Below are 13,391 nucleotides of genomic sequence, written 5' to 3'. Positions count from 1 at the left end.
GAGAGAGAGAGAGAGAGAGAGAGAGAGAGAGAGAGAGAGAGAGAGAGAGAGAGAGAGAGAGCTTGAGAGAGAGAGATTGAGAGAGATTCCCAGATTCCTAGATTTCAGATTTCACCAAAGGGGAAGTTCCCTACAGTCTCTAGTGAAGCAAGCTAGGTAGGAATAGAGATTGCCTGCCTTATGAACTGCTGTATTCCAAGATTGTTTGCTATTTTTGTCTAAGCCGCACAGAGTGACTGACTCTTCTCAACAAATCACAAGATGTTTTCTGTGCCATCTTTTCCTTTCATCGAATAACTCAAAAGCAGTTCATTCCTTAACTGATTAACTTCATATTTACTATATATTTTGATGGGAATCAATAAAAATATGCTTTGTTTATACATAATTCATGATTCTGATAGATTCAATGGCGAAGACGTGGGTCATCTGGAATTACTGAGGTGGAGTTATGAAACAAATCTCTAAGACTTCTCCTCCTCAGTACTGTAATTAGAAAATCAATTCAAATGCATTGTACAGTCTGCAGTTCAAATATTAGATAGTTCTCTATTGACAGGGAGATTCAGTAATTTTCCTGTGAACTCTCAATGCCTTAGACGAAAGTCTAATGTGAAACTGTAATCAGCTCCAGATTTGATATTCAATTGAAAGATTTGGAAAAGTGGCAAAATAATCTGCTACCATCCCGTTAGTTTGGGTTCATTGTGCTTACAACCTCAGCTGACATCATGGACCATGAGGACGCAAGATGAAAATGCAGGAAGAAAAATCCTGGGATTCTTTTTCTAAGAGTGTAAAACATACATAATAAAATGCTCCAATCGAAAAAATTATTATTCATTCATTCTTAGCATTCTTTTTTTTTTTAAATTTTTAGTTCCAAATGCTCTCCCTCTGCTTCTCCCTCACCCTATCACCACCTATTGAAAAGACAAACAATATATCAATTATATATGTAAAATCATATAAAACACATTTCCATATTAGCCATAGTTTTTAAAAGGCAAGAAAGACAGTGAAAAAATTATACTTCAATTTGTACTCAAAGTTCTTCAGTTATCTCTCTAAAGGAGGATAGCATGTTTTCATCAGAAGTCCTTTGGAGAAATTGTCTTGGATCATTGTATTGATCAGAATAGCCAATTTTTCACAGTTGATCATTATAATATTGTTTTTACTGTGCATAATGATCTCTCAGCTCTTCTCACTTCACTTTGACTCAGGAAATAAAGATCTTGTCACTTTTTTCTGAAACCACTCCCTTTTTTATTTCTTATAGCACAATAGTACTCCATTACAATTAAAGGCCACAATTTGTTCAGCCATTCCCAAATTGATGATTCCATCAATTTCCAATTTTTTTTGCTACCACAAAAAGAGCTGGTATAAATAGTTTTGCATATATACATACTTTTGCTTTTCCTTTTATCTATTTGGGATATAGACTTAATAGTGGTATTGCTGACTCAAAGGATATGCACAGTTTTATAGACCTTTAGGCAAATGGTTTTGCAGAATGGTTGGATCAGTTCACAACTCTACCAATTACTTGTTAATGTACTCATTTTCTTCTCATTATTTCTAACAATTGTCATTTCTGGTAGGTGTGAGGTGGTACTTCTAAGTTGTTTTAATTTGCATTTCTCTAAGCAATAGTAATTTAGTGCATTTTATCATGTGACTACAGATAGGTTTGATTTCTTCTTCTGAAAACTGACTATTTGTATCCTATGATCATTTATGAATGGGGGAATGGAACTTATTTTTATTAATTTGACTTAGTTCTATACTTAGTATGTAATTCATAAATTAGATCTTTATCAGAGAAAAGAGTAAAAAAATTTATATTTTTTTTCTATGATATTTTTTATTTTTTAAAACACTTACCTTCTATTGTGGAGTCAATACCGTGTATTGGCTCCAAGGCAGAAGAGTGGTAAGGGTAGGCAATGGGGGATCAAGCGAATTGCCCAGGGTCACACAGCTGGGACTATGGTACTTTTTAGAAAAATAAGATTTCCCTAATTATTTCTTTAGTTAGGCTTATTTTTGCTTCTGATTTGTCTGAGATCATGATTGCTATCCTTGTCATTTTTGCTTCAGCTGAAGCATTCTGTTACAGGCCTTTATTTTATCTCTGTGTATGTCTTTCTATTTCAAGTGTATCTATGGTAAACAATATATTGTCAAATACTGGTGTCTAATCCATTTTGCTCTCTGCTTTTGTTTTATGGATGAGCTCAGCCTATTCACATTCACAGTTATAACTGCTATGTATTTCCCTTCATCTCTTTATCTTCTGTTTCTTCATCTCTTTCACTCCCTTTTTTGTTCTGTCCCCCCTCAAAAGTTTATTTTGCTTCTAACCATTGCCTCTCTTAATTCTCCCTCTCCTTTATCATTTGTCCTTTTCTTTTGTCCCCTTCCCCTCCTATTTCTTTATTGAATAAGTTACATTTCTATAAACAACTGAGTGTATATGTATATTCTTTCGTCTTTGAACCAATCCTGATAAGAGTGAGATTCAAGCACTTCATGCCACCACCTCCATTGTAAAAGCTCTTCCTTGTATGACCCTTTTTTAAAATATTATTTCTATTTTAATGTATTTTTAAAACATTTATTAATATTCATTTTTAACATGGTTACATGATTTATGCTCCTACTTTCCCCTTCACCCCCCCCCCCCGCACTCCCCCCACCCATGGCTGATGCACATTTCCACTGGTTTTAACATGTGTCATTGATCAAGACCTATTTCCATATTATCAATAGTTGCATTGGTGTGGTAGTTTCGAGTTTACATCCCCAATCATGTCCGCCTCAGCCCATGCATTCAAGCAATTGTTTATCTTCTATGTTTCCTCTCCTGCAGTTCTTTCTCTGAATGTGGGTAGCGTCTTTACCATAAATCCCTCAGAGCTGTCCTGTGTCATTGCATTGATGCTAGTACAGAAGTCCATTACATTCGATTTTACCATAGTATATCAGTCTCTGTATACAGAGTTCTTCTGGCTCTGCTCCTTTCACTCTGCATCAATTCCTGGAGGTCTTTCCAGTTCACATGGAATTCCTCCACTTTATTATTCCTTTGAGCACAATAGTATTCCATCACCAGCACATACCACAATTTGTTCAGTTGTATGACTTTTTTATGTGAGAACATTTTTCTTATTCTACCTTTTCCTTCTTCCTTCTCTCAGAGAATTCCTTTTTCTCACCCCTTTAGTATTTTAGAGATTATTCCAACATAATCAACTCATACTCTTGCCCTCTATGTAAAGTTCTTTTAACTGCCTCAATAATGATAAAGTTCTTAGGAGTTACAGGCATTATCTTCCCATGTAGGAATGTAAACAGTTTAGCTTCATTGAGTCCTTTATTATTGCTCTTTCAGGATTACCTTTTTATGCTTCTCTTGAGTCTTCTGTTTGAATGTTAAATTTTCTTTTCAGTTCTGGTTTTTGGATCAGAAGTGCATTAAAGGGACAGCTGGGTAGCTCAGTGGATTGAGAGTCAGGCCTAGAGATGGGAGGTGCTAGGTTCAAATCTGGCCTCAGACACTTCCTAGCTGTGTGACCCTGGGCAAGTCACTTGACCCCCATTGCCCACCCCTACTACTCTTCCACCAAGGAGCCAATACACAGAAGTTAAGGGTTTTAAAAAAAAGAAGTGCATTAAAGTCCTCTGTTTCATTAAATATCCATTTTCCCCCTTGAAGTATTACATTTAATTTTAATTGATAGATTGTCTTTGGTTCTATTTCCAGTTCTTTTCCCTTCTAGAATATCATATTCTGAGCCCTTCACTTTAATGTGGAATCTCTTAAATCTTACATGTTCCTGTGCAGCTCCATCATATTTGAATTTCTTTTTGGACACCAGAAGTATTTTCTTTGACCTGGAAGCTCTGAAATTTGGTTATAATATTTCTGGAAGTTTTCATTTTCACATCTGTTTCAGGAGCTGATTAGTGGATTTTTTCAATTTCTATTTTACCTTCTTTATCTGAGATATCTGGGCAGTTTTCCTTGATAATTTCTTGAAATATGATGTATAGGCTCTTTCTTTGATTGTGACTTGATCAGGTAGTCCAATAATTATTATACTATGTATCTACCTATTTTCCAGGTCAGTTGTTTTTTTGATGAGATAGTTTCCATTTTCTTTATTTTTTCTTCTTTTGATTTTGTTTTATAGTTTCTTGGTGTCACATGGAGTCATTAGCTTCCACTTGCCCAATTCTAATTTTTAAGAAATTATTTTGTTTATTAAGATTTTGTATCTTTTTTTCCATTTGGCCAATTGTGCTTTTTAAAAAGTTCTTTTCTCCGGTGAATTTTTGGATTTCTTTTTCCATTTGATCTATTTTTCAAGAAGTTTTTCCCCTTCAATGAATTTTTGTTGCTCTTTTACCATTAGGCCAATTCTATTTTTAAGATTGTTATTTTCCTTAGTATTTTTTGTGCCTCTTTTACCAACCTATTAATTCTCTTTTCTTTTATCACTCTCATAATTTCCCAATTTTTCCTCTACTATTCTTGTTTCTTTCTTTAACTCTTCTTGGAATTCTCAATGAGTTTGACTCCACTTAGCATTTTTGGAAGCCTTTTTTTGATAGCTGTTTTCATATTGTTTTTGTTTGTTTGTTTGTTTGTTTTGGAGTTTGTGTCTTAGTCTTCCCATGACACCATAGTAGCTTTTTATAATCAAATTATTTTTTAATATTGTTGTTTATTTTCATAGCTGGCTTCTTGACTTCAAATTTTTTGTTAAAGTTGGGCTTTGCTCCCCTGGAGATAGGGAAGCACTGCCCCAAGCTTTAGGCTTTTTCATTTGTTTTCAGAGCTAGTTCCTGGGGTCTGCAGGGTTTTGGTGTTTCCAAAGTATGTGTGATCTGGGAAGAGGTCAGTGCTCTCCTGGTCTGAGCTTTGGTCTTTACTCAGGAAGAGTTTCTGGTTCCCTGAAGCTGCAGGGGCTAGCACTCCTATCTGTGTTGCTACTGTGACAAGGGGCCTTGGTTCTTTGTGACTGACTCCCAGAACTCTTTATCCTGGGACTGTAACCTAGAATTGTGTGGAGGTAATAGAGTTGCCTATCAGTGCCAGTTGTACCCAATGCCAGTAATCAGTCCCTTGTAATGTCTTTCTAAAAGTTCTCCAACACCCTCACCATCTCAGGACAGAGAACTCAGGAAGCCACTGCTACTGTTATTGTTGCTATTCCTATGGCAGCTGTTGCCACTATTACATGTTTGGGTTCTGCACATACTTCCACCAGACCTCCACTCATTTCTGTGAAAGACTTTCCTACCTCTTGAATTTTCTTCAGCTGGGAAAATAATTTACCTTGATTTTTAAATTTACTATGCTGCTCCAAAATTTGAGACATTATTTTAAGGTTTTTTGGAGAAGGTTGGGAATTCAGCTGGGGAGCTGCCCCTAATCTGCCATCTTGTATCCTCTCCCTATACGCCCAACTTTTAATAAAAATTCTAAAAAGCAGTAAAGGAGACCTAATATAAGCGAGAGGCTATTATATTGCCCTTAACCTAAAATATGAGGCAATTGTTATAACAAGGTGTGTTGGTTGAATCTCCAAAGACCTGGATGATAGGGAAGAGAGAAGAGTAATGAATATCCATTGGTCAACTATACCCTTCACAATAACCTGTGCTACATGTGTATTCCTATGTATAAAGCCCAGGTCCAGAAATATAATTACCGTTCTTCAAATTTATTTTCTTATTCAGCTATTTGATTTCCAAATCCATTTTTTTTCTCCTAAAGCCTGTACTTTACTTGGCAGTAGTGTTAAAAACAACACCTGTCTTCAGTTTTTCATCCAAGACTTAATAATCCCTAGAAATGCTTTCTAAGTTCCTTCTTAAATCTAATTTCATCCTGAGGGCCAGAAGGAGCAAGCACCATAGGGTGCCCTCCCTCTTCCCCACTCAATGAGAATACCCAAAAGGAGCAGGTGTTTGAGGAAGTGCTCCCCCCCCCCCCACAATCTTCTTGCCAATCTTTCCTACCTACTTACCCTTCTCTGGATATTGATTTCCCCATTCTCACTTTTCTACCCCCAGCACCTGTTGGAGAATCCTCAATCTTCACTCCACAGTCCTTCCGTCCAAAACACCCTCTGCAGTTGTTGGCCCTCCATTTGCTAAGTTAATATAGCCACTTGCACTGTCTTAATAAGACTACTGTACTGCTACGGATACTAGTAACCTCTCTGATATTATATTAACCATTATCTGATGGACATAAAAAGGTCAGCAAGATTAGAGTGGGAAGAGCACTAGACTAGGAGGCTAGAGAACCTTGTTTGTGATTTCACTGTGTCGTTAACCTGTTGTGTGAGCTCTGAGCAAACCTTTGGTCCTAAGCTCACTCACTTATGAAACTAAGGGGTCGAAACTATACTCAGATACTATACCTCAGATCCCTTTTCTCTCTGAGATTAATTCTATCCTGAGTCCTAATATAATATCTTAGTCTATGGTTTATCCATCTGTTTTGGGTTTTTGAGTTTTTTTTGTAAAACACTTGTTGCTGACAATGCTTTAAAAATAACTGTCATCTGGGAGGCAATGATATCATCTCATCAACTTGAGTATGTGTTATAAACAAAATTTAGAAAATAAAATATACTGTAAAACAAAAGTTTAATTTTAAAAAAAGGTTAGTGGTGGGCCTGGAACATTCATGAAACTATCCAACTCTTGAAATCTTTCAATTTCTCATGTTGCTCTGCTTCTCACTCTAGGATACTAACTTAATTCACATTTAACATCAATGGGCCAGTTTCCCAGAGGGTGGCTTACAACCTTGGGTTCCAGGAATATCCCTATGGGGAATTTGAAGGTGTTGACCATGATCTCCTATGGGATCCTCTCTTGTCTCTGGGTTTTTATGACACTACTCTCCTTATTATCTTCCTATATATGGTCATTCCATCCATCTCATTTGCTATATATCACGTTCCCAAGCTGAGCATCTTCCCCAAGGCGATGTCCTAGACCTGGGCCCTCTTTTCTTCTCTCTCTATAGCCTTCTCAATGACCTCCTCAGCTCCCAATGGTGTAACCATGAGCTCTTTAAAGATAACTTAACTATAAGTGTTTATATTTGCATATGTATGTATGTGGGTTATTTAGGTGGTCCAGTGGCAAGCTTGAAGTCAGGAAGATTCATTTCCATGAGTCCAAATCCAGCCTCAGACACTTACTAGCTGTGTGACCCTGGGTTTAGCCACTCACTCCTATATGCCTCCGTTTTCTCATCTGTATAATGAGTAAGAGAAGGCAATGGTAAACCACTTCAGTATCTTTGCCAAGAAAACCCCAAATGGGATCACAAGGAGTCAGAACAAAAATAATTGTATTATGTATGTATGTATATACATATTATACATATATATATATATATGATCTTACTTTTTCTCCATATGCTTCTATTCCATATTATCAATTTCCTTTTGAACATTTCATCCTGGATATTCTAGAAACAATTCAAATTCCATAAGCCCAAAACAGAAATGCTCTTCTTAATATCCTTCCCTCTTCCAAATTTCCCTATTTCTTATGAAGATATCGCTATCCTGCCAATCTCCCATGTTAGTAACCTTGGTATGATCCTGAATTTCTCACTTCCTCACTCACCTCGCATATATGATCCAAAAGGCCAGATTTTATCATTTCTTTTTTTCACATCTCTTGCATCTGAATTTTTGTGTCACTCACCCAGATACCAACTTTACCATGGAACCTCTCTCCTATATCATAACAAATTGGTCTCCCAATCTCCAAATTAGATGCCCAGTCTCCAAAATGCTCCCCCACCCCGCCTCATGCTTCTCACCACTGCACTATGAGCTCTATGCTTCTGCCAAAGTGATTTTCTTTATTTTCATTTTTTTTTAATTTTTTAAAATTTATTTTTTAAATTAATTCTCAGATCTAATAATATGACTCACTCATCCAACTCCAGGGACTTCTAATTGCCTCTAGGATAGAATAGAAACAGTTCTGTTTAACTTGTAAAGTCCTACACAATCTGGCTGCAGCCTACATTTCCAGCTTCTTTGTTATTCTTCCTCTTGCCTTCTGCAATTCAGTCAGACTAGACTTCTCTCTGTTCCTTATATATAACACCACACCTCCCATCTATGTGCCTTTTTTTCTGGCTATCTCCAGTATCTAGAAAGCACTGCGCTCCCTTATCTCTGCCTCTTTTTTTCCTCCTTTAATATGCAGCTCAATCCTCATCTTCTGCATCAACCACTTAATTATGTTCCCTGCCTTCCAACTGCTTATTCTCTCCCTCTCAGACTATAGAGTATTTGATTACTTTGGAGGTATTTGTAAATATTTTCTTTACATTTTTACTATAGAGGAGACAACTGAGAGTAAAAGGCCTGGCACATGGTAGCCATTTAATAAATATGTGCTCACTTAATAATTAGAGAGACTAAATGATGTGGCCAGGATCACAAAAACAAACCAAAAAATCATAAAAAAAATGTTAAAAGAGGGACTAAAATCCAAATCTTTTTGCCTTTTTTATATTGTGAATCACAAACATTGATTGCATTTCTGATATCTTGGGATAATAGCCTTGCTACTTTCTATTATACAGATGCATTTAAGCTACAATTTCCTACCAGTAGAAATCTTGAAATCTAATTTGTAAACCCCATAAATCAATCAATAGTAGATATATGTGATGGATCTATTCATATTGTCAAAGGAACTACAAAGCCTTTACTTTTCTTTTTAGCCACTTTAATATTATTCCATCATAATAATTATCTTTGAAGATATTTCACAAAAATAATTTTCTATCAAAATGTTTTTCTCATTTTCTACAACTAGTTTTTCAGCAGTAGTCAATTTTAAAATTGAAAATTATTTATTAATAAATTTTATTCTTTTTTTCTTCACACTGAAAACTTATTTTTGATTTCTCTAAATAGATCAATGACTTCTTTTAATAAATGTTTTTATGGGTGCCATTTGATTTTTATATTGCAATCATTTCACAATATACACCCTTCTTACTAATTCTTTCTTAACAAAGGAAAACAGCTAAATAAATCATCATGCCTGTCATTGAATGAAACATTCTGTACCTTTAATGTCCCCCTTATCTGTACCAAGAATACGGAAGTGTATCTCATCATCCATTTTCAGTGGCTAACATTGATCATTGTGATTAATCTGAGTACTCTTATATTTTATAGTTTTCTTTATATTATGCATATTGTTGTAGTTCTGCTTTATTTACTTCATAACAGTTCATACAAATGTAACATGTATTCTCCGACCCTCTTTCTCAGAGCTAGATTGGCTATGTCTACCATCAGGATTTTGGGTACATTGGGATGTTGGAGTATTTCTCTTCTCTATTACCATTGGCCTGAGCCCCCACCAGCTGCATTCTTTCTATTGTTAAAGGCCAATTACCAGAGTCCCAGTTCCATTAACCACATGACATCAATTAACCAACTAATCAACTTTTACAAAAAGCTATTTACTTCAAAGTTAAAGCAAGAATAAAGCATAAACATTTCCCAAAGCACCTTATAATCTCCCCTACTCTATGTGGAATAGGCTCAAAATTTAGCTCACTTCCTATAAAATATTGTTCCCTCTGAGCTTACATCCAAAGGCAGCATTACTCTGAGTCCATATTTATTTTAGCTACCCTGGAAAGAGTTCCAAAAGTTAATCACAAAGGTCCCTCGTAAATGATGTTGCATTGGCTGCAAAACCCAGCCTAGATCCCAGCTCCTAGATTCCTGTGGCTCACTCTCCTTACTAAGGTTGGAGACTCTACTTCCTTCACCTAAATGAGAAAAGAGAGGACCAGACCAAGGTCTATTTCTTGTAGGGCATACGGCCTCAGAGGAGATAAAAAGGCCATATTTCCCCTTAAAGCATGGTCTTTCCCCAGATACTATAAACACAGAATTCAGTGAATGAAATGAAGAAAGTCAAAGAGCAAGTAGCCAGAGCTGAGAGATCTTTTGGGATGTCTCCGTAGCCAATTAAAGAATGATGCTCCTCTCTACCACTTGGTTAGATAATCAGAACCAGATTGTTCTGATTTGAGGCAAGCTCTATCTAGGGTGCCATACTAAAAACAACAACAACAAAAAAAAACAAATGCAGTCAAATTCTAAGGATTTGGAGAAGTGAGAGAATATCTGTTGTGGCTCAGGTTCAGCTGATGTTATCTGTCCATGTGGAAGATGCTAGGGGAGCTTGCTTCTGGGAGAATCCTGATGAAATAAATAAATTTTTGTCAAAGCTGGTTAATTGATTAATCAATATGGATGAACAGCCTTGAAAAGGGCTCAGCAGGCCTTCATACCAGAAGTGCTATTCTCCCCTGAACACCCCAGTACTCTGTTTATAGGATAAAGAGAAGTGAGGGTCCCACAAGGGAGGGCCCAACCTAGCTAGTTAAGGAGCAGACCAGACACAGAATGTCTATGTGTGCTCCATAGTCAACAGTGTTTATGAAGCACCCACCATGTATCAAGCACTATGGTATACACTGGGAATAATAAAGGAAGTCAAAAATAATTCTGTCCTCAAGGGGTTCACTATCTAATCAGGAAAACAATGTACAAATAACTATGTACAAATAAAAATCAAATGTACAACCGTAAAATATGTTTAACACTGAATACAAGTAAATATGTGTATTTTATGTAAGAACAACACTTTTAAAGTACAATAAGTCTCTGAACTATTTTTTTCCTCCCAATTTTGCACTTTATTTTTTTAATACATTTATTAATATTCATTTTTAACCTGATTACATGATTCATGCCCCCACTTTCCCCTTCACCCCCCGCTCTCCCCTCACCCATGCCTGACGCACCTTTCCACTGGTTGTAACATGTGTCCTTGTTCAGGGCCTATTTCCATATTGTTGTTAGTTGCATTGGTGTGGTAGTTTCTAGTCCACATCCCCAATCATGTCCACCCCAACCCATGTGTTCAAGCAGTTGTTTTTCTTATATGTTTCCTCTCCTGCAGTCCTTCCTCTGAATGTGGGTAGCGTTCTTTACCATAAATCCCTCAGAGCTGTCTTGTGTCATTGTATTGCTGCTGGTACAGAAGTCTGTTACATTCGATTTTACCACAGTATATCAGTCTCTGTGTACAACGTTTTTCTGGCTCTGCTCCTTTCACTCTGCATCAGTTCCTGGAGGTCTTTCCAGTTCACCTGGAACTCCTCCAGTTTATTATTCCTTTTAGCGCAATAGTATTCCATCACCAGCATATACCACAATTTGTTCAGCCATTCCCCAATTGAAGGGCATACCCTCATTTTCCAGTTTTTTGCCACTACAAAAAGCGCAGCTATAAATATTTTTGTACAAGTCTGTTTATCTATGATCTCTTTGGGGTACAAACCCAACAATGCTATGGCTGGATCAAAGGGCAGGCATTCTTTTATAGCCCTTTGAGCATAGTTCCAAATTGCCAGCCAGAATGGTTGGATCAGTTCACAACTCCACCAGCAATGCATTAATGTCCCAATTTTGCCACATCCCCTCCAGCATTCATTACTCTCCCCTTCTTTCATTTTAGCCAATCTGCTAGGTGTGAGGTGGTACCTCAGAATTGTTTTGATTTGCATTTCTCTAATTATTAGAGATTTAGAACACTTTCTCATGTGCTTATTGATACTTTTGATTTCTTTACCTGAGAATTTCCTATTCATGTCTCTTGCCCATTTTTCAATTGGAGAATGGCTTGATTTTTTATACAATTGATTTAACTCCTTGTATATTTGAGTAATTAGACCCCTGTCAGAGTTTTTTGTTATAAAGATTTTTTCCCAATTCTGAACTATTTTTAATAATGTTATTATGTGCTAACCAATGATGAATAAAGTGCATTAATGTGACTTCTGGTGCTGCATGGTTTTGCTGATTATTAATCAAAATTATTTTGTTTATTAATCAAAAAACAAGACTTAATGGGGCACTATAGTACTGATATAACTGCACACATACATATAAAACTCCTTTACACTAAGAAAATTGCTGAAATAAAGAGAGAAAAATTCAAGGAAGAATACTTTTTCCTCTCCCTCTCTCAAGTCAGGCAACAGGAGAAGAAAAAGCTGCCGGCCTGCTGGTTAAGCCATTTGGCCACATAAATTAAGTAGGAGATCAGGAGATTACAGAAAATAACATGACTTGTGTGCAGGCATTAGTAAGTAGTGGGGGAGGAGGGTACCTTTTCATGGAAAACTGACCAGGACACATCATACACATTTCCTGGTACAGGTGTTTATCAGTGCCGCCTACTCAATCATTCTGTATCAAATGAAACAACTGCTGGGGAGAAATGCTTCTCACTAATGAAGCATATGTAAAGATGTAATCTGACTATAGTTCCCCTTTAAGAGCAGGTAGAAAAGTTAAAAACAATGACAATCCCACAAATAGGGAGTGCAGACCCCATGACTGCACTGAGATAAAGCCATGTAAATCAGAGGCAGAGGGGTATATAATGTGGACAAAAGGGATCAATCACTATACAGAACCCCAAGATGTCAGTAACAGGTGTGGAAAGAGTAAAAGGAAGGCAGGAGGAGGAACACACAGCACACCTACCAAACCGAACTAAAGACCAGGATTCATCTCGCGCGGCAATATCAGTGAGGGAGCCATCTATCTTAGAAGATAGTACTGAAAGGATCACATGATGTATCACGTGACACACGATGTCATGAGTAAACTGTTAGTTACTGTGCTGTGGTTGACTTTGTGGCTCCTGCAGAAAGAGCTGTATCTGGCCCTCAAAAGAACCAGATATGGCTCGAGAGCCATACGTTGCCAACCCCTGCTCTAGGGGAAAGCACTAAAGGGGATTGGAAAGGCTTCTTGCAGGAGGAGGGATTTTAGCTGAGCCTTGAAGGAAGCCAAAACATCAGAGATGAGAAAGGAGAGAGTTTTAGGCACAGGGCATAGCCCCTAATATCAGTGAAAATGTATGAGTTGAGTAATGGAAAGAGGAATGGCAAGGCAAATGGATTATAGAGAGGGTGGAGGGGAGCAAGGTGTAAATCCATGGTGTCTCCAAGGCACCTCCCTAGTTGTCATCAGGATTCTCCCAGAAGCAAACTCCCTTAGTATCTTCCACATGGACAGATAACATCATCTGAGCCTGCACTGGATGTCCAATACATATAGATTCTCATGCTTCTCCAAATCTTTGGCTTTTTTAATATGGCACACTAGAGAGAGCTAGTCTCAAAGCTGACTTTCAAGTTCTGCTTCTGACAGATCCTGGCTATGTGATGCTGAAGAAATCATTTAACTTCTCAGTGCTCTAAGTAATTCTTTATTTCTTTTTAA

Source organism: Gracilinanus agilis, chromosome 3 (genome assembly GCF_016433145.1).
Source record: "Gracilinanus agilis isolate LMUSP501 chromosome 3, AgileGrace, whole genome shotgun sequence".
Taxonomy (NCBI): Eukaryota; Metazoa; Chordata; class Mammalia; order Didelphimorphia; family Didelphidae; genus Gracilinanus; species Gracilinanus agilis.
This window is presented reverse-complemented; position numbering follows the sequence as displayed.